Below are 26,630 nucleotides of genomic sequence, written 5' to 3'. Positions count from 1 at the left end.
ATCCACTGTATACATCAGCTTGTGCGATCATCTTGGGACAAATGTGTGACTCTCACACAGAATGGCATTGTGAGGTTTAGTTTACAGACTCCAAACTAGTGGCCAAATGTTCAATTGAAAAGGAGACTGTGACGAATATCATGAAATATATATCGTTGATGTAAAAAAAACAATTTTTTCACATACGTCTCTAGTGGTGAGCCTTCTGGAGGAAATGCAGACTGCCAAGATCATGATGAAACTTGTACCAAGGAAGTCATGTAGCTATATCAAACATCTGGCCACCAAGTGCAATAATGCACAAGCAGAAGCCACTGGAGTAAATCTGCCAAGACAAAGGAATGGCCCGACTCACTGACTCACTGATTCGTCGGTTGCTCCATGGGAAAGCAGAAAATGGGAATGTCAAAAGTGCTGATTCTAATCGTATTTTAAGGAAAGTGTGGACGCCATCAGGAGATTCCTCAGAACTCAAATGACCTCTTGGCACTCCCTTTTAAGGACGAAGATCGAGCCTAGAAAAGGGTTCTTCATCGGGGCGCACACTTTACTTACCTTTGCGCAGTGCAGGTGTAGTGGCAATGGTTCCACTCTCCTATTTCCATGCTGTCTCCATTTAATATTAAACCCCAGTAAGAGATTGCCATCTTTTATACAATCACATTGAATTTCACAGCAACTCCACATACATTTTTCAAGGTGTGCAGGGTTGGCCTGTTTTACGTTCCGATCTGAACTGATGTGCAGGCTTGTGGTTCAAATCCCACGTACTATGTGTGTTTGTTTATTGTTCTACACAATGTCCTGTCATTATCCTTCACGTGGTTTATGGAGTTAACAAGCTACTCCATGAGACTTAAATCAATATGACCTGGATCACAGTTCCGAGGAGTTTACGGGATAGCGCCTCGTCAGTCCGTAAGTCCGTCCGTCCGTTAACACTTGTAACTTCTTGTCCCCGAAACTGCTGATGGCATTGTGACCAAACTTGGCTGAAATTATATTTGGAATGTTGCAACTGAAGTTTGTTCACGACATTAAAAAAAAATCGGGGTCCAAAAGGGTTTACGGAGGAGTTTGAATGACGTGCTCCTGATCCAGGTGAGCTTCAGGACTCGCGGTTCTATTTTTTGATCCTCATGGAGGATCTCGAAGTCTTACTCACGTTGTTGTTCTTCATCTTCCTCTCGTGGACTTTTTTGTTTCACAGGCTACAATTTTCATCGAAACTTCCTGAAACTTGGCAGATATATATAGACATACCCTGCGCAGACAGTAACCATGTCGGATTTTGAAAATTCCTCCTAGAAAAAAAGTTATGACGTCAAAATATCTCCGCTAATGGAAATCGCCTAAAAAATTATCTCTGAAACTAGGCAAGGTTTTTGAATTCTGTTTGCGGGAATCGAACAGGACATTGGAAGGGATGAATTACTGCACATATGATGCATCACTCTGACGTCATATCAACTTTTATGAAGTCATTCCTATTTTTTGACTTTTTGTTTCACAACCAAGAGTTTTCATCGGATCTTCGTGAAACTTGCCATGTATATGCAGAAAGCCCACGCGCAGGCAGTAACCATCTCCGATTTTGGAACTTCTTCCGAGAAAAAAAGTTGATGTCATAATATCCCCGCTAATGGAAATCGCCTATACCATTATCTCCGAAACTAGGCAAGCTGTTTGAATTTTGTTTGTGGGAATCAAGCTGGGCATTAGCACAGATAATTAATTTATTGCAAACCTGATACATCAAGTGACGTCATATTCGTTTTTATGACGTCATCATTGAGAGGGCGAGGATCTTAGCTCATTCGAGCTTGTTTTTTTTCACAACTCATGGAGAATATGTTACTAAATAATGGCTATCACGATAGCGTAGAGGTATGCATACTCAGCTTTGAGCTGTGCAGCTTGGGTTTGAATCTCGGTTTAACTATAAACTCTCCTCCTGGTGAACAAGCAAGGAGAAGGATCGATGTACTGTCGACCAGCACTGGTCGTTGGTGGACATTAAAGATCCCACCATGCTTTTTTGAAAACAATAGAGGGGTTATCGCCGGCACCTTCAACAAACTAACTAGCTGACTCCTGGAAAGGCATCGGTAAACTGTCCACCATAACTGTTGCCAAGATACTGCTTTGGCATCACCAATGCTGTGTCAAGAGTATGGTACATTGTTTACAATGAAAGTATCCTATTAATAAATAAATAATGAACAATTCTTGTGTGTTGGAGGGATTCCAAGTGAGGTGTGCTGTGTACACCAAATACAACATGGCATTTGCTGCACTTTCTTCCTTTCCAGAAAGTTCAGCCACCCAACACAAAGGGCTTGGGCTCCATGCACTGTGATTCTTCAATGGGAAACCCTGCACTATAACACTGCGATTAACATGCATGCAATCATGAGCAATGCGTGTTTACTGGCCGAGGAGTTTACTTTGGAAAGGAACATTCAAAGAAAATCAGAACAAATCAGCATCAACAAATGGCACGAATTATATTGGAAGTAGTAATATGTGGAGGATCTGCACAACTTTGGTTGGTCCATATGGCAGGCTTTGTGACAACACTTCCCCAAACTCGGCAGATTAAAGCAACGACTTTCACAATTCACAATGTTCAGCTCAGCAGAGACTGTTGGGGGCATTAAACAGATCCTTGAACTGTCTATGCCTTGCTTTGCTGGAATGCTGAGCATGTGGAAAGTCAGATCGTGATTTCAAAGTTTCACGCACAGAATGAAACGCTCTCTGCATACATTCATGTCTTTGAGCAAGCACTTCTGTATACCACTACGATTTATGAACTCATTAAACGGTGAATGCGACGACACCAACATCACAGCGTTCATTGTTTGTTTGTTTTATTGTCCCCAAGATTGTCTTGGTGAAGCTTCTTGATGGTTGACTTGGTGTAATTGGCATTTCTATTTGCACACAGCTCATGATGCTAGAATCCCAGTTTGTATAATCCCGTGTGCTGCACTGTGTTGATTTATCCATTGTCCACCAATTTCCTTGTAATTCATGGAAATGTATGATTATGTCTTCTTGTGTCTTTTGTTTCCTTTTTAGCTCGCCTGTTCGAAGAACAGAGAGCTATAGCGATACCCCCGGCGTGAGCGTCAGCGTCAGCGTGAGCATGAAAATGTTAAAGTTTTTGGTGCAAGTTATTTCCTTTCTAATGTTTTTATCTACCACACTATTTTTTTACTGATGACAATATACAAATACATATATTGCTTTAAAATTATTTGGATCAGACTTCACTGCAATGATTTATAAAAAATATTATTAGACTCGTCTTTGAGCGTCAGCGTTTGCGTGAAAATGTTAAAGTTTTTGGTGCAAGTTATTTCCTTTCTAATGTTTTTATCTACCACACTATTTTTTTACTGATGACAATATACAAATACATATATTGCTTTTAAATTATTTGGATCAGACTTCACTGTAATGTTTTATTAAAAATATTATTAGATAGTTTACTGATTACAATATACAAATACATATATTGCTTTTAAATTATTTGGATCAGACTTCACTGTAATGTTTTATTAAAAATATTATTAGATAGTTTACTGATTACAATATACAAATACATATATTGCTTTAAAATTATTTGGATCAGATTTCACTGCAATGCTTTATAAAAAATATTATTAGACTCGTCTTTTAAAAACGATAAATGTGTAAACAGGCGAGGATTGGGTGGCTTTGACACCACTCTGATTTGTTAAGTTTTCACGCCTGTCTGTTTTCCTGGAAACAGGATATCTGAAAAAGTTGGGGACGGATCAGGATGAAATTTCGTGGACAGCTTGGGTGTTTGCCAAGGACCAATTGAGTCCAATTTGGTGAAGATCTGGATCTGGATAAGAGAACATTTTTAAAAACTGACTCTTCTCTATTGAGAGATGAACCCAAAAACGATATACAGCATGATGTTTCAAAACGTTGTGGACGAGTTATGACAAAACTTGGTGGATGAGTTGGGTAGGTGACGAGAATAAGCTGATTTGATTTTGGTTAAGGCCTAGATCCAGATCCGACCTGTCGGTGTGATACAAACCGTAAACTGTTCAGCCTGGCGGAGGTATGCACTCTACCGAGTGCCGTTCTATTTCTGCATGCGGTCCCAGGAGGCACTCAACGTTGTTTCAACATTTAAGTTTAGTTAAAATGATCTTGCAAACAATAAGAATACGAAGAGTAAGAATACGACGTCAGTTATTGCTGTTTCAATGTATTGCAAATAAAATGGATTATTAAGGGTTAATGGGTTAATTAGTCGATGAGTTATATCGTGATTCGCATGTTAAGAGTAGATGTATTGTAAACCCCAACTTAAGCTTGCTTGCTGGGACAGTGGTGAGTAGAAACTTGTTTCCCATCCATCACTGTTTTTTTTTTCACTGTTAAATGTGGTTATTTCTCATTTATTTATATGATCGATACCATTTTGCTCTTTGTCCTCCTCGGTCTGGCGGTTAATGACCTTCGAGCCGAAGGCTACACATGTTCTCCAGTGTGACCACTCCTTGGCTTTTTTCACAAGATCTTGGCTATTCGTTGTTCACCTTGGCGTCTTGGTTTTCTATAGGTTTTCTTGGCGTATAGGTTTTCTATTATCATTGCTTTTCCGAAACCTTGTGAATTATTGGCTTTTTTTCATTGGCTCACCTTGGCATTTATGAAAATGAGGAGTGGTCACACTGATGTTCTCTTGAATTGGGCCAATCGACAGTGTGCTCGAGCCAGGCAATCAAGGAGCGTGCCTGAGAATGCCATGCAAGGGATGGTTTTTGACCCAGGTTTTGGGGGAGACATGGCAGTTGAGCTCGGACCTTCACGAGGTGAGAAGCACATGTGAGTTCTCTCAGCCTCTCCACAGAAATCATCAGCAGGACTTCCTGCTAGAACATCGCTGGGGGAGAGAGGGGGGGTTCCTTGGACCCTCCCCTCCCCAACAGTGGAAGGAGGGAACTGGTTTTGGGATCATGGGGACCCCAGCAGCGACAGCCAGAACGGCCGGAGACCCACCTCACAGCATTTCATTCGTGGGGTAATAGTTACCTGTTCGTCCAACAGAATCTAGGCAAAGGTGCCTTGCCAGGCTTGATCAGGCCTGAACCACCATTTTTTTCATCTCCCAGCATCTTCTCACCCCTTTCTACTTCTGCATGTTCGACTACCACTCAAGTGAGTCTGTGTCGATAAGGATAGGGCAAGTTAGACAAGACCAAAATCTTTGTAATTTACAAGCGTGATTTATTTTCCCTGATCCGACTTCTGCACATTCATTTCTGCAATTGTCATTGTTCTTTTTACATGCTTTCCACCCCTGTTTTATTAATTTTTTTATTTACCTTATATTGTGACTTTTATTTCGGTGGTCGTGGGATCCATCACACCTCCTTGCATGGATAAATTACCGGTGGACACGCTACCTTCTCGGCATGTGCAACCAAATTGAGAATGATTATGTTCCCTGAGTTGCCATTTGGCACGCTCCAAATTTAAATTATAATCCCCATACTCAGGCCATTTTGTAGAGTGTAAACTCCAGCATCACCAAAACCTGGGTCACCGGTAGGGCTCGGCATGATGGGCATTACAGCATTTTTTTGTTGTTTCGACATATTGCTGTTTCCGGGGAACATGTACAAACCTCTTCATGAGCCTCGGATAATGTTTTTAAAAGAAGAAAATTTTTATAAAACGAGAAGGGCACTCGGTAGAGCGCATACCTCCGCCCTGTACTGTCTGATCCACGAGAACATATCGGGCCCAATACATTTTTGAGATATCATGCTATATATCGTTTTTGGCCCGATTCCTCAATGGTGAAGAATCACTTTAAAATTCTAGTCAGATTCGGATCCGGATCTTCACCAAAATCTAATCAGTTCGTCCGTGTCACACACCCAACCTGTCCCTCAAATTTCATCCGGATCCGTCCACAACTTTCTGAGATATCCACAGACAAACAGACAGACAGAAAGGGGTGAAAACACAATCTCCTTCACCTTCGGTGGTGGATGTAACAACTGTCGCTAAGGATGATGTCTCATTGCCATTCGATTTGTTTTTTTCTAATCCATGTCGATAACTGATTGTACAAATTAAAATTTTGTGAGTAAATGAGGTAATTAACCAAAGAGTTTAACGAAAATTATGATTTCTTAACCCAAATCTCGATGAAACAATCGTAGACACAAAACAAAGTTATACTGATATGAATAAGTTAAACAAGGGATACTTGTCGCGAAAATGTCGTTTTTAGACTAACGTGGACAAACCTGAGCAAAATTAATTGTTACCACTGTTCAGGGGAGTTACCACTGTTACCACTGTTAATGGGTTCAGGGTTGGTAGGTGTCGCAAGGGGAGTTCTCAGACACACTTCCTGACCCTGAAGCCAATGAACCACGAATTACTCTGCAGCATGACGAGTTCCTAAGCAACCACAGATGCCATCCGAGACACTTAATTTAGGTAGGGTCCAGCGTCCAAATCCTGCTTTACCTTCCCGGCAAATTAATCACCCCAGATGAGGACTGTGCTTCACTGCTATCAATCAAAACGGCCTTGCAACACCATAAGTGAAACGTTGGCTAATGGCTGACCATAACTAAACAGCAGGGCTGAACTCCCAGTCACTATTCAAACGCTATGTTCTAACCAATGGAAGATGATGATTGGGCAGTTTCGAAAACGGTTTATAAAGATCAACAAAAGCACATAGTTACAAACATTGTCACAGAAGAAAGCTCTTACTCCAGCACAGAAACCCAGTCTTAATCATTCACTTAACCACAGGTTCGACAACACAGGTGCCTCAGTCATTCTGGGAAAATGAGAGAAGAAAGAGTGATAGACCGAGGGGTGAAGCAGGTGGGGTGTAGTGTCGACCCCATCCCCACCCATCCTTGAGCAGGATGGCTCACGTAGGAATGAACAGGGTTGTGGTGTGGGTAAGTGAGGGGTGCAGTTGAGACGTCTGGTGTTTGTGGGTGAGTGTGGTGCAGGTCTTCAAAAGGACTGTTGTGGACTCTGTTGATACTCCGCAAAACCAAGACGAGTCAATGAGGTGCTTTCCGCGGTCGGTGCAAGAATGTAAGATGTGTGAATAAGGTGTGTAAGGAGATAAGGTAGCTCTGAGGAGACCTGCTCTTGATTCTTTTGATGATCAAGAGTTTGTGGTTGGATTTAACAAAGTCAACATATGAGGTAATATCAGTGAAGAGGGGATGACCTGGGAGCCTGCATCTCTGTGCTCATCACATGACGTTCCTGGCACGCGTTCCATGACATCTTCAGCATCCATTCCGCTTGGTGCTCAGTACCCATTCAGCGGCATCCTCAGCACTCGGTCCGCTGCCTCTCAGGCGTGGCACTTGTCAAAGTTCACCTTGAACTCCTTGGTTCTCCATTCTCGCAACACACACACACACCCACATAACAAGACCCAATCACGTCTTTCACCAGTATTTGGAGGGAATAATCAATCAGCTCTCACTTAATCAATTACCTTGATTGGCTAGGATTTCCATAAATTAACCCCCATGCTCTCCCATAAAATAAAGCAATCAAGAAAAGCTACACAATGTAAGCCCATTGCTGTTTCAAACTCTTCCTTGGTTCCTCTCCAGCTGCAGACATTCACAAGGAGCACATGCATGGGAATCCTAATGCTACACCCACCTTCAGCTGCCGAATCAGTTTCATCGCTGATTGGCGAATCATCAGCGACAGTGCATTTTGCACATGGTACATGCTTTCACACATCGACAGTCACACATGGTACGTGGTTGGGGGCCGTGTTGGTATGCATTGCTGTTTGCGCTTTGGCTGATGATTTGCCAATAAGCGATGAAACCGGTCCAGTAGCTGAAGGGGTGTGTAGCATTGGGATTCTCATGTGTGCACTATGCATGAACATCTTTATAGTTGTTGAGGAACTCTGGGAAGGGTTTGAAACAGCATAGCACTTACCTTGCGTAGGTCTCCATGGGTTGCTTTATGCAGCTTCCTCAGCTATAGGAGTGTGGGAGAGGTCATGTGTTTATATAATCCTAGTCACCTAGGTTTAGTTGATTCGGTGAAAGCTGATTGACTATTCCCTCCATTCACAGGTGAGAGATGTGGGTGGGTCTTTCTTTACTTATGTATTGACTGGTTTTGATGTTTGCACGTGGTACATGCTTGGGAGCTTCATTGGTATGCATTGCTGTCTACGCTATCGCTGATGATTTGCTAATGTGTGTACTATGTGTGAACGTCTTTATAGTTGTTGAGGAACTCTGAGAAGGGTTCAAAACATCAAAGCGCTTACCTTGTGTTGGTCTTTTTGGGTTGCTTTATGCAGTATCTTCGGCTCGAGAAGTGTGGGAGGGGTAAATTGTGTATATGTACATATATATATATATATATATATATATGTATATATATATATATATATATATATATATATATATATATATATATATATATATATATATATATATATATATATATATATATATATATATATATATATACTTTTTTAAAGAAGAAGAATGCGCTTCCGACCAAAAGTAAACAAGATCTACTGTGCTAATTTCAGCAATAAGCAAGAGCAGACCGGGTCTCAGGTGACGTTTCACCCACTTCACAGCAGGCTTCCTGAGGTTCATTTTCTTTTTGGCCTGAGGAAGTCTTTTGGGCATGATTGTCTTCTTCCATCTTGAACCATCTACCACCAGTCCCACATAAACCACCCCCAGCCACGCATGAACCATCTCCCACCAGCGGCGTGCATAACAGCTCGAAAACCATCTTGCATCAGCCATCTATAAACCATCTCTCACCAGTTGCACATTAACCACCTCCATCCATGCATAAACCATCTCCCAAAAGCCATGCACATAGAACAGTTCTAAAACCATGTCCCACCAACCATACATAAAGCAGCTGTATGTGCACATAAATAAATCACCCCCACCACCATTCCCCACAAACAATGGTCACACTACCCACCCCTCCGCCATCTATCCACAACCCCTGCACGACTATTCATGTGCAGCATCTCCTGGACCTCATTCTTTCTTCTCATCCCACTGCCTTGACCTGCTGTGTGTGATTCCTCATGCTCGTGGACCTTTTGCGCCCAAAGTTCGATCATGGGTCTTTAGTGTACGAGTAGTGCAGATATTTCTGCTTCCATGAGGCAAAAAAATAATGAGCTTGAGCCAGAAAGTGCAGCTGCTTTACCGACTATCAAGAGGTGAGAGCGTGGCCTCTGTGGGCAGGTGTTATGGTGTGAACGAGTCGACTGTGCGTGACATAAAGAAGAATGAGAAGGCAATTCAAAAAATTGTCGCGGCCAGCAAAGTACACAGCATTAAAGTGGTTACCCAGGTCAGGGATGTTCACGTCGAAACAATGGAGAAGGCATTAAATGTATGGGTCGAGGACACTGCCCCAAAAAGCGTGCCTTGAAACGGACCTCTGATTCATGAAAAGGCAAAGTGTATGTATAATTACCTAGCTGGCGTGGATGGTCCTGCGAGCACGAGTGATGCAGGTGTGAGTGATGTCGGTATGAGTGGTCCCAGTCCATTCCAAGCTAGCAGGGGATGGTTTGACCGCTTCAAGAAGAGGTATGGTCTCCACAATGTACAGCTCACAGACGAGCATGCCTCAGCAGACCACAAGGCAGCTGAAACTTTCCCTGCTTAACTCGCACAGCTCATAGAGAATAAGGGGTGTGTACTGGAGTAGGTCTTTAATGCAGATGACCCAGTCTGTTTTGGAAGAAAATGCCCACGAGAACTTTCATCTCAAAGTGAGAGACGACAGCATCGGTGTTCAAGGCTGCTAAGGACCAGATATCTCTTCTTCTCTGCAATGCCAAAGGGGATGGGCACGACTGCCATCTGCAACACGTTGGATCCCGGAAGACCTCTTCCTGAACACCTCTCACCAGGCCTTGCTCGACACAGCAACAAGCCGACGGTGAAAGTTGAGGGATGAGGAGCTTGGTACCACAATTTTCTCTTCATCGGGACTTTCTTCTGGCTTTTCTTGTGGCAGGTATCCATCCACCTGAGAAAGCATAGAATCTGCACAAGACAAAACCACACGTTCAAACTTGGCTTTCAGGACTGATTCTGCCCCGTCCAACATGGCTCGCTTGGATATTTCAAAATCCACTCATTCAGAGCTTTGGACTTGGGCCAATCCAGAAAGACTCCCATACGTTTTTGGGCAATTTACAAATTCTTCTTCAGATCATCAAGAACGTTGTTGGCTGGTTGGTGCAACATCGGTACTTTCTTTTCCATGAGATCCAGATCCTGGCATGCGAGCTCATCCACAAAATTAATTTGCGGATGAAGAATCCTGGTGATTGGTTGGATCCCACTGGAGGCGATCACAGTTACTCCCGTAATGCCCTCTCCCACCATATTACCCGAAGAGAGAAGAACAGCCATCGACTCCTTCCCACACTTGTAGGCCTGAACCAACTCATCCACAGCAGAACTGAACAACGGAAGTGAATATAATCTCTGCACTACATTCTTGGTACTGACGGTCTGAACCTCCACAGCCATTTTGTTCAAACCAAGAACCATTTCACGGGGAGAGAAAGGAGCGAGATTACCTAAACCAACAAGGGTTAAATCAAGATGAGCACCACCAGGTGGGGAACCTGAACCACGGGACAGAGAAGGGAATCCGAAGCTGATGATGCTGTACCATTCCCTAAACCCGCATGCTCTCAAGAACAAATACAAGGAAACTCTGCCTGTATTTTTGAGGGCCAACAAAAAGGCGTGGGTAAAAGCTGCCATCTTTAAGGATTGGCTCCACAACTGTTTCGTCCCTCAAGTGGAGAGGTACCTGGTAGTAAAGAACCTCACCATCAAGCTCCTCCTGCTGATGGACAATGCTCCTAGCCACCCCGAGGTGATGAAGGTGGCCTCTCTCAACGCCAAGGTTATCTTCCTGCCATCCAACACTACCTCCCTGATCCAACCACTTGACCAAGGGGTAATTTCAGCATTTAAAATGTACGACACCCGCCGCACCTTCTATCGCATCTTGGATGCTTCAGAGTCCAACCCTGAACTTCCCATTCGGAAAATGTTGAAAGGACTTCAATATAGCGCACTGTACCATCAGTGCTATCAAAGACTCTCTGGATGAAGTCAAAGCCATCGCCATCAACGCTTGCTAGCAAAACCTATGACTACAGGCAGTCAATGACTTCAGAGGCTTTCCCGATACCATGGAAGAGAGGCAGAAAATTGTTGGGTTGGCAGAGAGTTGAGAGGGGAAAGCTTCGACAATATGGTGCCTGATGAATTTTAGGAGCTCATTTCCTCGCATGGCGAGGTGAGGAGCTGACTGAGGAGGAGTTGGAGGCCATCATCAAGGTTTTGGAGGAGGAGAGCAGTGAAGAGGAGGGGGAGGAGGAAGAGGTGGCGAGGCCCAACCTGACCGTCAAGTTCTTGGGTGAGGTGCTGCAGGAGATGAGAGAAGTAGCAGACAGGTTGCAAGATGCTGACCCATTGATGGAGCAGTAACTCTGGTTCAAGAGGGGGTCCACCAGCTGTCTCAGCATGAATATTCCATTTGTCATCCCCCTTCCCTTTCTAAACCCCTGCTGCTCTTCTCCGATCTCCATCTTCACACTCTTCCTTATCCTCACATACAAAATCCTCTCCAGCACCTTCATGACATGACTTCAGAGTGTAATGCTCCTGTACTTCACCGGATCTTGAACATTGCCCTTCCCCTTCCATATCGGCACAATTAACCCTGTCCTCCACCCCTCTGGAATTGAACCCTCTATCATATATAGATTCAACAGCCTCTCCGTCCAACTGACTCCGACTTCTCCTGCTAAAATTATCATCTCTGTACACACCCCATCAATGCCTGGCACTCTTCCCTGCGTCATCCTCTTCAATGCTGTCCGCACCTTCTCCGTGATCTCCACCAACTGCACTTTCCCCTTAACATAACATGGTAGCTCTAGCTCTCCTTTGCTTCCTTCCTGGTTCAACAGTTCTTTGAAATATCTTTCCCACACCTTCAACACTGTCCCCCCCACCCCCACCACCCTCTGTCACAAGCATCCCATCACCATTCTCATGTCTTTACGATCATCATCCCTGCCACGAGCCAATTTATAGATCATGTCTTCCCACCATCCTCTTCCAACTTGTTGTAAACCTACTCTTCCATATTATTCATTGCCTTATCCACAGCTCTCTTTGCTACTTTTTTATTTTGCTCATATAGGTGCAACAACACTGCATCCGGTTGACTCCCTCTATCCTTCATCGTCTCGATCCTCTTCCAAACCTCCTTCTTTTCACCAACTGCTTTCGGTACTTCTTCCATCCACCATACTTGGTTTCTATCTAATGCCTCCCAACATAGGAAGTCTAACAACTTCCTGATGACACATGCAGGGTGAACAAAATAATTACCATCAGATATCACTGGCATATTGGGCTTGCAGGATGGACCTCGAGATATGCACACACACACACACACACACCTCTGAGCTGTTTGGCCTGGGTTTGAATCCTGATGCAACTATAAACATTCATCCTGGTGTCTTGCAGGCCAGGCTTGGGCATCATTGTGTGTGCCATCCCTTGGATGGATATTCGACTGGATGCCCTGTCTGCCAGCATCACTGGGTGGGCATTAAAGATCCCAGTGTCCTTCGTGAAGAATAGGCCAGCTATAGCTGTCACTTTGACCAAATTCCTGCTTTAACCGACTGGAGGCACCACATCAGCAGGCCAAGCCACACTCTCAGCAATGATGCAACCAGCAGCTACAGGCTACAAAAACAAAATTAAATTAAGTATCCTGTTAAACCTATTTACTGGATATTGCTTTCCAAAGCACAATCAACAATAGCAACGTCTCAGCCTCTGTTGACCATTGCAACCAAGGGGATCAAGGGTGCCAGAAAATGAAAAACAAAAAAGCTTTGTAATGTCACTGGCCAAGTGGTGTGGTGGTGTCATGCTGTGCAAGTGCAAGCAACGTTTCTGGCTGCCAATCCATGTCAAACCCATAAAGTTTTGTTTTCACCCACATCCGCTTTCCACGGGCCATTCGGCCCATCATGCCTGTGCGACACCAATCCCAGATTTAATCAATCCTCCGCTACCCTATCCCTTCGTGTGCAGCCTTTTGGCTGCTGCACTGCTACTCATTTCACCGACCTCGGAAGGATGACAGGTTGAGTCAACCCCCTGGTGTTATATTCAGCAGCCAACGGGACTTGAACTCAGGACCCTCAGATCCCAAGCTACCACCCTTACCGCGAAGCCAACACCAGGTTAAACGAACAATATGTCAACTTTCTTTCATCTGCATGAACAACCTTGTTGCAAATTTGTTGTTGTTACACCCGCCAGAGGAGAGGGTATTGCATTTTGGTCCGTTTGTCTGTTTGTTTCTTTGTCCGCGCAGAACTTTAGTGTTTTTCTCCCCAACCGCTTGTTGGATTTAGACAAAATTTTCACCATAGGTGCGACTCCTCGTGTCAAATGATTTAATGATAATTATGACGTTATAGGTCAAGTGGTGTGGCAGCCATGTTGGAAAAAACGGAAAAAAAACATTAGAGCTCTGTATCTCTGAAACCACACCAAGGAAAAAAATTTGAAACTCCTCATGGGGAATGTGATTTTTTTTTAATGAAGTTATAGGTGCCTTCATTATGATGTCATAATTGCCTTTGTAGAACGCTACATCTGATCAGTATGAAAATTTTTGAGGGTCATCTCGGGATAAAATGGTCCGCAGACAAAAAAAAATTGATCACTTAATCGATCACGTGATTCGGTAGCCATATTGTTTTTTGTTTTTTTTTAACCTTCAACAATCTTCTTCTCTGAAGTGGCCAAACAGATCGAAGCAAAACTTTACAAGGATGACTGCCTATCCATGAGGAACAGAGCGTTTACAAATGTGACATCATCGGTCACATGGTTTGGCAGCCATATTGGATTGAAGAAAAATATTAAATAATGTTTTCTATGGAACCGCATAATCAATCAACATGAAACTTTACAATTATGATATAGTAGTGATGGGGAATACACGTGTTTTTTTTTTTTAATATCAACTTGATCGGACACATGGTCTGGCAGCCAGAATTATTTAATTTTTATCTCGGTTTTTATTTTATTTTATTTTTGAATGAGGTTCACTTGGCTGTGCCTCGACGGGTTTGAGGGTAGCGGAGTAGCTCTGAAATTCAAATCCTATCCAGGTTCCTCCTGATGACTTCATCTTTGTGTTTTGCTTGTTTGGGTTCCTTCTGATTACTCCAATCCAGGACTGTACCTCTTTGGTCTTCCATTTGATTTGAATTGAATTTATTTTAATCCCATTCTGAATTAAATTGAATAATAATAAACGTCATGGGTTTGGGTCAGGTATCCAATCAAAGCGGGACGTCTTGGTACCCGGTCATCACTGCTAGCAGTTATAAAGTGGCAGTTCTAATTATGTCTCATTAATTACGTAACACACCAGTATACAAACGCCACACAAAATACACCATACAAAATTACACAAACATCAAACCAAACAAGTCCTGGTGAGGGTCTGCAATCTCTGATTGTTTTTTTTTTTCTTGTTCTTATTTGCTGCTGCTGTTGTTTATTTTCCATCCTTCAGAAAAATCCTTCAGCTTGGAAGTAATGAATAACATTCGTATTTTTCATTGAGTAATTCATAGTTTGGAAATTTATGCTTCTGTAACCCATGTTAGTTGGCTTTTGGAACTATTCAGGTCAGCGACAGCAGTCTTCGTCCAGAGAATCAGGGCTGGCATTTCTAATTTGGACTCAGAACCATTACAAAATGGCCTGCCCTTTTCCAATGATAGCATTGGATATCAAGCATCCACAAATTAGTGCGAGCAAGCAAAAATACTGCTTTTAATTCGAGATAGATGTACCCCTGAGTTTTCCCATTCTGTACGGATGAACCCAGGGGTACACCAATCGAGGGTCAAATCCTCTTTGAAGGACAAAGTACTCGAAGATGCAACACTCCATGTACTCGGCATAAGCAAGACTATTTTTCATCAGAATATCCTCCATTTGGAAATAAAATGCAGACAATACGACTCAAAAAGAGAAGGCGGCCATTGCATTGCTCAGTTTCCATCAGCAGCTGAGCTACCTCATTCCTCGATTGATGATGGCGTCGAAGCTCAGCTCAGAATCTTTACAGGGTTTTAAAGGAAGCTTTGTTTTAACCATTGTTTTAACTTCCATCAGCCCATTGTTTTCATCCATTGTTTTAACTTCCATCAGCCCGTGATGTTTGAGCTCGGCTACCTTACTAGGCCTTACGGGCCTGCTCGCAGTAATACCAGCAGCACACAAAGAATGCCATCTGGACCCAGATGGAGTTCAACTTCCCGGAATATCGAGCAGCAGAACAGCTCAGCTGCAGATGTCATGTTTAGTGTTCAGCTGTCATGCCTAGGTTTTAGTCATTGGATGTTTTGGTCTGGGAAGCATTCATTTCTTTGCTGTATGGGTTCAGTGCAAAATCCCTGTTATCCAGTCCGACAGACAAAACAAACACGTGTGTTAATCACGATGAAAGACATGATTATTGTTTGGCTTGAACAAGTTATCCTTCTATGAACAGTTTAGAACTGTTATTTTTAATTACATAATAAATGTGATTAGTGGAATAGAAAATAATTTGTAAACTTCCCCATATAATCATTGTAATGAAATCCATGACGAAAACAGTTCATATTATTTCAATAAATGTGCTAATATTTATTTCCCACGAAAAATCTGGTCTGTTGGCCTGTTTGGTGTCCCTTCTTCTTTTGCATGCAGCACAAGGCTGCAGGGTGGCATCATTGGCTAATGGCATGGCTGTGCCACTGCTGCAATGCCCACCATCAGCTGCTGCAATGCCCCCTGTAGGTTAGGAGAGGAAATTGGAATTTGTTCAGGATGCCTGCAATGGCTTGCCTTATCTTCACGAAGGACACGATGGGATCTTTAACTTCCATAAGCTAATGCCATCAGATGGGATGTCCAATTTAACATCCATACAAGGGACAGCACACAGATTGCCTGGTGTTTCACAGGCAAGGTGATTCATCAGACAGTTTATAACTGGGTCAGGATTCGAACCCAGGCTCGATAGCTGAGAGTCAAGTGTGCATCCCTCGAGGCCATCTTGATATCCTGCTATCCTGCCATCCTGCCTGGTGTACCGACCGGTCTAAACAAAGAGCTCGTGATGCTCAGATCTCAGATTCAAATCCCGTGTACAATCTCGGTTTGTCCATTGTTTCTTAATGTTCATGTAGTTCACATCAAGTACACTGATGCTTCCTAATCTTGTTATCCTGCATGTGATAACTTGTCCAAGTGCAAGCTCCTCCACGAGCCTTAAAGTACTCTAATAATAATGATAATAATAATAATTGGTGACAGGTTGCAGCTTTGATAATTCATGATATTGGTTTGTTATAATTTTCATGACATGATAATTCATGACAATAGACAGAAGGCAAGTAAGTGATCATCCAAAGATTTCGTTTTTTTTTTTTTTAATTATATTTTTAAACACAGGTGTGAAGGATCATAGAACAGTTTAAAGGTCAACGGAAGTATGCATGGTCACAAAGAGAAGTATAATGCAGAAGGAATTGGAAAACACAAGATAAACATTCATGATGCCAAGCACACAACTACATGAAATTTTTATTATTATAATATGAACTGTTGTAATGCACAAAGATAATTAAGCTTTGGAACTCTGCAGTTTGTCCCAGGGAAGCAAAAAATGAACTTATTGCAAGGCAGGACTTATTAAAACATCTGGTAATAGTTTGGCTGTAAAGTTAGCATTGAAGCCTTTCCTTTGTGATTGCTCAGAACAAATCTCTGCCACTGTTATAATTCTCCAATGTGATGTTGGAAAGGATGATCTTGAATTAGAAATCTACGTTAACATGTATGAAAACTCCATGAATTGGCAGAGATGAAAGTTGCAGTTGGCATGAATATTTATCATTCTAATCACAGATAACACCTGAACTCTTCAATAACTTTTAATATTATATCAATACAAATGATCATTCGTGTTTAAGCGAGTATAAACATTCAATTCCACATCAAATATCCATTCCACGTGCGTCAGGAATATATTTGTAGAAGACAAAATGGAAATTTGAAGTCATGATTAAAGATGTTAGTAATATTATCATTGCTCCGTTATATTGTTTGTTTTTTAGAACACAGCATCGGATCCCACATGAAGCACTGGTAATTAATTAATGCCTCAAAAGATTCTCTTGCAATGCATTTGCTTTGTCAGCATGTCAGTCGCATCTTCTCTTCTGGGTGAGCATACTGTAAATCATCATGGACCACCACCCAAAAGGGATGATATCTGTACTAATAAACGTGTGTGTGTGTTTCCTCCATAACTCCAAAACCAGGAAACATATCAGCCTGGAACTTTGCGTGCACACTTGCAATTCTGCGAAGCCGGTACTCCTCGGAGGCAATGGCACCCAACATATAGCGATCCCGAGACAGTTATTTCATGAGTATTTGTTTAGTTAGCCCTTTCCACACGTCTTGTGGTACATGGAACAAGATGCGTAGCATTGGGCTTTTAGTTCGGTCTTCAATCCCTTATTCTTTCATTTATTATGCATGCACGGCAGGTGAGTAACGCGATCTGCGGGGCATCATGAGGTGCAGCAACCCTGCTCATTTGCATATGCGTGCCATAAACCAACCGACGCCTCCTCTCAGACCCTCACCATGGCCACCTCAACCGTTCCCAATGCTTCAACGCTTTCACCACAAATACTACAGTGCTTCTTCTACACTACCGGTCTGAAGTTTTAGAACACCTCCATTTTTCCAGTTTTTACTGAAATTTAAGCAGTTTCAATGTACTCTGAAATTGAAGCATAGAACAAATAAACAATTTCAGATTAAAAAGAAATCATGGAATCGTTTTGTTGAATAAAATTTAATCTAAATTTTTGACTCATCAAAGTATCCACCTTTTGTAGATATAACAGCCGAACTTAAGCCGCTGTCACACCTTGACGTTTTAGCCAGCGTATGGCAACGTATCAAAATGTATGTAAAACGCTGGCGTACGCTGAACTCTTGATGTTTCTTTCCAGTTTTGGGCATATTCATAACGAGTTGGACGTATGCATAACGTATTAGTAACGTACACAGAACATTTCGATAACATATAGATAACTTGTACCAACGAATACTTAGCGTGTTGTTGGCATTCACAACCTATGCCCAACGATAGTCTAACGTATGCATAGCACGCAGCAGCGTATCGCCGATGATCACGTGGCGTAGCCTATTAAAAGGCTGCCGCTCGACGATTCAAATCATCACCACACTGGACATTGAAGTGTCAAGCCGCTGTCACACCTTGACGTTTTAGCCAGCGTATGCCGACGTATGAAAAATTTGCCAAATACGCTGGCACACGTCGAATACGTTATGGGTAAGTTTTGTATACGTAAGAGCACGCTGAAGCACGCTGGCATACGTCGTAGTACGCCAAGTACGTCGACAAATTTTTTGATGTATGCCGGCGTATGACGCACACGTTCTGCATACGCTGGCCATAGGTTGTAGGCACGTTATGCGATCGTTGACACACGTCGACACACGTTACTTGTAAGTTACTCATAAGTCGTAACACGTCGAGGTCATGTTTAACGTACCCAAAACTTATTTCTAACCTATGAGTAACATGCTTTGAACCTATGTGTAACGTATCTCCAACGCATATTGACGTATGTAGATGTATTTGACGTCTTCCGGATGACCACAGAACTTACTGAACGTGTTACGAACGCGTAGACCAGAGGTTATTGCATGTCGCTGCAAAATGCTGTGGTCGCACTTTTGGTTCAGGGTGCCAGTCACTCTGTGCAAGTCGCCGACTCTGGATCCAGCAAAAAGAGCCCCAGATCATCACGCTTCCTCCTCCATATTTAACAGTTGGTGTCACATACTGAGGAACCATCCTTTCGCCTACTCGACGGTGCACAAAAACCCTGCGCGATGAACCGAAGATTTCAAATTTTGATTCATCGGTCCATAAGACCTTCTTCCAGTTTTCAGCAGTCCACTGGTGGTGCTTCATAACCCAGGTAAGCCTCTTTTTCTTATTTTGCCATCTCAGCAATGGCTTTCTTACTGGCACTCGACCTGTCAAACCTGCAGCTCGAAGTCTTCTCTTCACAGTTGAAACAGACTTCCTTACTTCGACCAGTGTTAAGCTGTGCTTGAAGCTGCTGTCCTGTGAGCCGCCTATCACGCAAGCTGTTGACTCTCAGAAACTTGCCTTCTGATTGTGTTGTGGCTTTGGGTTTGCCAGACCTCCTCCTGTTAGAGTTTTCTCCAGTTTCCAAGTGCCTTTTGATGGTGTAGGAAACTGTCCTCACTGACGCCTTGGTTTGCTTTGCAATTTCTCTAAAGGAAAGACCTACACTTTTAAGGGTTATTATGGTCTATCTGTCGTCCTCTGTTAATTGTCTTTTTCTCACCATTATGATAGCAATATACTACTTCCTGCAGTGCAATATTGTCCAAATAATACTTCAGAGGGTGTAGCAACACAGTCTGTTCCAACACTGCTTTTATACAGACAGAGGGTTTGTAACTCATCAACAAAAGTTGGGACACCTGTAGGAATTGTTTGCATCAAATTTCAAGGCTTAATTGACTTCCATTGCTGCAGAACAGCTGCAGTTGCTAATCCATTACTTGTTCCCTCAAAAGGGCCTTTTTTAACAACTCTGAAATTTACATTATTTTTCAGTTTTTGGTAACCTAAACATTTTAGATTCTCGTGGAGGATCTCTAAGTCTTACTCACGTTGTTGTTCTTCATCTTCTTCTTGTGGACTTTTTTGTTTCACAGCCTACAGTTTTCATCGAAACTCCCTGAAACTTGGCATATATATGTAAAAATACCCTGCGCAGACAGTAACCATCTCCGATTGTGAAAATTCATCCTAGAAAAAAGTTATGACGTCAAAATTTCTCCACTCATGGAAATCGCCTTAAAAATTATATCCAAAACTAGGCAAGTTTTTTAAATTCTGTTTGCGGGAATCGAACTGGGCATTAGCAGATATGAATTACTGCACATATGATACATCACTATGACGTCATATCAATTTTTATGACGTCATTCCTATTTTTTGACATTTTTTGTTTCACAACCCAGAGTTTTCATCGGATCTTCGTGAAACTTGCTATGTATATGCAGAAAGCCCACGTGCAGGCAGTAACCATCTCCAATTTTGGAAATTCTTCCTCGAAAAAAAGTTGACGTCATAATATCGCCGCTAATGGAAGTCGCCTATATCATTATCTCCGAAACTAGGCAAGCTGTTTGAATTTTGTTTACGGGAATCAAGCCGGGCATTAGCACAGATAATTTATCGCAAACCTGATACACCACAATGACGTCATATTCGTTTTTATGATGTCATCATCAAGAGGATGAGGATCTTAGTTCATTTGAGCTTGTTTTTTTTAACCTCTGGCAGTTTGCCGCTTAGCTTTGTACCATTTCAGGTTATTCACTGGACTTGAACTGCTTAAATTTCAGTAAAAACTGGAAAATGGGGGTGTTCTAAAACTTTAGACCAGTATTGTACCTCACTACAACTTCTACAAACTGCCTTAACCACAGTTAGCTCTTTGGACGCTCACCACAGTCTCTGAGGATGCTGGGGGAATGAAGGTCATCACGAGTTGGAGTATTTCGGCATATAACTTGAAGCGCAAATACACTCTGGGGCTTGTTCAATAACGTCCGGGTAGCCCTGGCACTCTGCTAAATAACATCACTCAAACAGAGTTCGGTGCACGTTCATGGCCAGAGAGCGCTCCTGACAACCCTCGGCTAATGTATCTTACGGAGCTGTGTCGCATGGCCCGGCTGAGAAGCAACTGAGGCCATTTTCGAATCTGGAGTCTGGTGGGGCATGGTTATGGCTCAGGGTGACGTTTCTGCGCCAATGGGGGAGCTCGGGAACGCCTACATGCTCTTTTGATCCACTTTTTAACTCCTCCTTCACTCCTGGCTCTATAAAAAGAGAGTAAATTAGTCTCTTTCAATCACTCTCTTCACTAGTGTCTCTTTCGTCCAGTAGAGTCTCTTCATCCTTTGTCCAGCGCCCTTGCCGAGCCAAGCATTATCCGAGCTGAGAGAACAGCGCAAACTAGCGAAGCGAGCATGGTTGAGCGAGCATTGCCGGAGTCGTTTCCAGGTCATCGGCGCTCAGCTTTGACGGTGTTCCACAGTCATCCTCATTAAGCAACCATTTACAGACTTTCTCACATGTGTCCTGTTAAGCTATCTCTCACGCATCTTCTCTCCATCTGTGTCTCATCCACAAAAAGAGCATTACTGATTCGCACCTTTCACACCTTCCTCTTTCATCACGCTGCACCACATTTTGCCCCTCCTACTCACACGCCTTAGACACCCCAGTTTTCTTCCCTCCTCCCCCTTCCAAAGCGAATGTATTACAAAGGTCCGTCGACCATGCCAGGTTCAACGAGGTCACCTATACCTCAACTGCTTCTCCTCTTTCTGGACTCTCGAGCTTCCTTGGTGTGTGTGTTTGTGTGTGTGTGCGCATGCGTGCGTGCGCGTGTGTGTGTGTGTGTGTGTGTGTGTGTGTGTGTGTGTGTGTGTGTGTGTGTGTGTGTGTGTGTGTGTGTGTGTGTGTGTGTGTGTGTGTGTGTGTGTGTGTGTGTGTGTGTGTAATAGCACCTGTTATGTGTAAATAAGTTAAGATTGTAGAAGTTATTATCGGGTTAACTCTGCACTGTTTCTCTTTTATAAATGACCATATTTTTATCTGCACACACAATTCCTTGCTTTCCCCCTGCTGTACATTTCATTGAATAAACCCATTATACTGAGCCACATAACTTTCCTCACCCTTGCTTGTTATAAATGTACCTAGCTCATTTAATATTTTCCTTCATTGGTCCGGCATGATCTGCACATTAACTTCCATCCATCCATCCATCCATTGGGACCATACTCCACTGCCTAAGCAGTCTCCTTGGCTATTGGGCACAATCCTGGACAGGTCACCACTCCAACACCGGATACCAGCAAGCTGGCCATTTTACCGACCTCGGAAGGATGACAGGCAGAGTCAACCCCACCTGGTATTAATTCACATCACCTTGTACCAAAACTAGGGTCCCTGCCACTGTGCTTCCAATGTGCTACGGTTCTTGAATCATGTATTCCTAGACAAGTGGATCGGTCGACGTGGACCATTTGCTTGGTCACCTCGTTCACCTGACCCATCCCCATTGGACTACATTTCATGGGACGATGTAAAACTGTTGTTTACTCATCAAAACCACTTTCCTTGAATAAACTTATGGCTAAAATCACAAATGCAATTCATGAAATTATTCAGCAACAACTGCAGAATGTTTTCAACAAGCTGGACAATTGGAATGAGCGATGTATTACGAAGGATAGCAGTTATGTTGAATCCTAAACTTTTCAACTGTATTGAGGTCAAAACATGAATCATGCTTTGATGCACCATTTATATTTTGTATCTCTCATGTGGACATCAATAGTTAGAAAGTTCGAAATTGCACAAGGACTTTATGGACACCCTGTATTATGGATGTGAGAGTGTATTGCATGACTTATTAGGCACACATGTTCCTGAATGAATACAAACAGTTATTGTAATGGTGATGTGAGTGAGTCTGCACTGTTTCTCAGATCTACTATCATCTCCATACCCCATTGTTAAATGCTCAGTTTTGTTAACTTAGGGTAATAACAGAGCTCAGCTGGTCAACTGTCGACTGTGATTTGAACCCAAATGGAGATAACATAAACAGCTGTTCTGATGCAACGTTAACACAGGTGCTGCATGCTAGGGCACCATTCTTTAAAGTTTAAACAGAGGACACAAAGTCAGATGTCCTGTCTGAATATTTTGATTCTGTGTGTCTCAGATTTCATGATTCCTTTCAAAAAGTATGCCCCAAATTCCATCCTTGGAGTTGGCAGTATAATTCGCATGACACAAAGCGAGGGCTCACAGGATGGCTGAGAGGTACGCTAGCCCGGGTTCAAACCCTGTCCCAGCTATAAACTGTCATATCGGTGTTTCACATGCAGGGTGATTCATCAATGTGCGTGGCCGTCCCTCGGATGGACGTTAAACTGGGTGTCCTGTTTGCAGGCATTCGTCGGTGGGTGTTGAAGATCCCACAGTGTTCTTCGCGAAGAGTAGACGAGCTGTCGCCTTGAAACAAATTTCAAATTCCTTCCCTAACCAGCAGGGGGCATCACATCGGTGGCACAGCCATGCCCCCAGCCAATGATGCATCCCTGCAGCCTTGTGCTCCATACTAACAAGAGGAAGAAGACATGCGGCAGATAACAGCACAGGCATGATGGTTCTTATCGAGTGTTAGGTTTCCTTGTATTTCACGACATCTGAACTGGGGATGCAAGCTTCACAAGCTATGTTCTCAGATGTGAATGCCAAATAGGCCAACTGAAATAACAATTAATTGCAAGTTGTTGTCACAAATACTCAAGTCAATTCCGATGAAATTCTCTCTTAGTTATAAGAATGTATGCTGTGTTGAAATTCGAGTTGTCGGGCAGGATAGGTGGTAATTGATTAACTGTACCTGCCATTGAAGAGCCATCCATGGTTGGGCATGCAATTCACAGTTTATCTCCGCACTGTATAATTAGAATTACGTGCACAGCCATCATTGTGAAACAACATGAGAAAACAGCAAGAGTCATAGCTGTCAGAACTTTGATAAAAAAAATAACGACGACGTTGCCAGGTGCAACATAAAAATATATGACAATTATTTTGATGGTTCTCAGAAATTTTGGAGATGTGACTTGCCTCGCCTGTCACTTCAGAGAATGAATGTAATATAATTCACTCAAATAGCTGCTGTCTTTATGAGGTGCAAGTGGTTTCGAACACCTTTCATGATGTCATTATTTGAATATTTATACTACATTACATACCATCCAATGTGCTTACTTTCACTTGTTTATATTATTTTTTGTGCATATATATATATATATATATATATATATATATATATATATATATATATATATATATATATATATATATATATATATATATATATATATATATATATATATATATATATATATATATATATATATATATATATATATATATATGCACACCCCAAGAAGCAGTTAAGGTGACTGGCTTAAGATCTTAGGGTCTTGAGGTTGAGCACCTGTAGGACTGTTGGTTGAAATAACACTGAGTGGGGTTGACTCAGCCTGTCATCATTCCGAGGTCGGCAAAATGAGTACCAGTGTACTTGTAATAGAGGGTACCGCACCAGTAGCACGGTAGTGCTACCAGAAAATGTTGCAACCAGCAGCTACAGCCCACAGGTTGTACAAGATAGCTAACTAACCCTAAACAAGCCATAACCATTTACATCACGAGCTAGTGGGTTTGCCATTTTCCGACTCACATTTCTCATTAACTGATTCTGCCACATGGTTCTCAAAACTGTTGACTGGGTTATTATAAATGGCCTTGGAAAAACGCCAAGATTAGCTTTCGTAACACAGATATACACTTTAACGCAGATTTTGCCCAAGGCGTAAAACCCCCTTGGGGAGGGGGGCAAATGAAGTCGCTACGACCTCCATTGTGTGACCCTTTGTCTTCCTGTAAAAGTTGGTTGAGATTGGATAAGGGTCATTCCATGCCAACTCACCTAAGGGTCCCCAGGTCACCTCCTCAGATTTTGCTGGAAAAGGTCCTAAATGTAGATCTGTATGGCTCTACCCACCATGCAAAAGATTAGCTTTCAATTCCTCATAGTTTAAAAATATCTATCTCTAGACCTTTGAAATTTGGCCCTAAAAATGCCAAATGTGAAAAACGCATTTTTTTCCAATTTCAGTGGCTTATAATTTTATAATGGACTCCTCTTGAAAGCCAATATTGCAAATATTTACTAATTGGCATCCAAATTTTTCAATCATGGCATCAGATAGCTTCTGGGATGCATATTTCTCACTCTATAGGAAGCTAAAAATGGCTTTTTGGCCAAAACGAGCTAAAATAAGGTGAAACTATAGGAGCCCTCCTGAAAACATGGAACAACTTAGAATTTTTTCCTCATAACACAGTGATTATGGGGTCATTATCTATCCATAGATACATTTTTGCTGGGATAATACAGTTAGGTGATTAATTATAAAAGTTTTAACATAAGCCCTTGCCTCCGAGGGCTCTAAAATGGACCAATTTTGTCCCCTGGTTTGACCATGTGGCGAGGGGTTTCGGATCTTCATTTTTCTTTCTAAATATTGCCTCATATAAGATGTGTCTACTGACCAAATAATTTTATCAAATGCCCATGGGTTCATAGTAAAATAAATTTTTATTTACATGCACGTTTTTTTATAATTATTCACTTTTTCATATTCAGAAGTTTATAAATCTTAAATGGAACTATCCAGGAAAGAGTTACTGCAGAATTTTATAAACTCGTATACAAAATTTCACATTGTGGCATCAGAATGTCTCTAGAAAGCACATACTCCTAGTTTTAGGAAGCCAAATATGGCAATTTGGCCCACTTGGTACAAAACAAGGTGAACTTGCAGGGGTGTGCATGAGGCTAAATTATGCTTCTTATTAGACATTAGTGATAAGGATGTTATTTATTCATAAATACATGCTAATGATTACTTTCGTAAGTGATTGCAAATGATAAATTAGAACAAATTTGATTAGTTGAGTAGCAGCTTTTTTATTTACAGATATACAGAGACAATGAATATTAGTAATTTTTATATCTTAGAAAACTCTTTAATGACCTTTCATCTTTTATGATATTCATTATCATGATTATCTAGCACTCAGAGGCACAGAATTTTACATCTTAGAAAACAGGTCTTGAACATACTTAAAGTCATGCTGTGACAGTTGGTACTGAGGTCCACCAGATTTTATGTCAGGGGCCTCAACCACACAAAGAATGTCGAGCAATGGCACCCAGAATTGATCTTTCTTTTCTTTCTGAAGGCCATGAGAATGTGTTACCCCTTCCTTGCTTCATGAAGTTCACAAACACATCAATTTCATCATTATTTCTTGTGACAATGTTCCCAATGTACCATTTTCTGTCATAAACACAAGCAATATATTTCCGAGCCTGGTATACATCCAGTTCAGTTAGGGTTGGGACTATAACTGGGGCAGATGAGCTTGTGTGGTTTCCGGTCCTGTGCATACTGTTGATGACCCAGCATCAGAAGAAACCCTTCTCATCTCCAGACGTGTTGAGGAGATTGGCAGGAAACCATGGTGTGACCGTGTACCAGCAATGGTTGTTGCTGCTCTGAAGCGCTTCTCAAGGTCATACTCCATTGCATTTTGTTGGATTTCTTGTGATGTCACAAAGAAGAATTTGATCATGATGTAGGCAAATACTGTCTTCTGAACTGAAAGTAATTCCT

At 42.2% G+C, this 26,630-nt stretch overlaps 1 protein-coding gene and 1 pseudogene across 4 annotated transcripts in view; one reads left to right on the top strand and one right to left on the bottom strand.

Moving 5' to 3' along the window:
- LOC147022854 (uncharacterized) overlaps positions 1-24,114 on the top strand; it is a 193,434-nt gene extending 169,320 nt beyond the window's left edge. For 2 of the 4 annotated variants that reach the window (XM_085887747.1, XM_085887743.1), the window contains one exon: positions 3,085-3,262. The gene's annotated coding sequence lies outside the window, so the exon portion shown is untranslated. Of the gene's footprint in view, positions 1-3,084; positions 3,263-23,319 lie in introns of those variants that run through there. The other 2 variants (XM_085887746.1, XM_085887745.1) reach the window with 2 other exon arrangements.
- On the bottom strand, positions 9,871-10,970 carry LOC147022855 (perilipin-1-like; annotated as a pseudogene).
- Positions 24,115-26,630: the final 2,516 nt, after the last annotated feature.

The sequence above is a fragment of the Eptatretus burgeri genome, chromosome 7 (genome assembly GCF_056783735.1).
Source record: "Eptatretus burgeri isolate ZD-2024b chromosome 7, Ebu_testis_v1, whole genome shotgun sequence".
Taxonomy (NCBI): Eukaryota; Metazoa; Chordata; class Myxini; order Myxiniformes; family Myxinidae; genus Eptatretus; species Eptatretus burgeri.
Note: the sequence above shows the minus strand (reverse complement) of the source record. Positions and strands in the feature narration are given on the sequence as shown.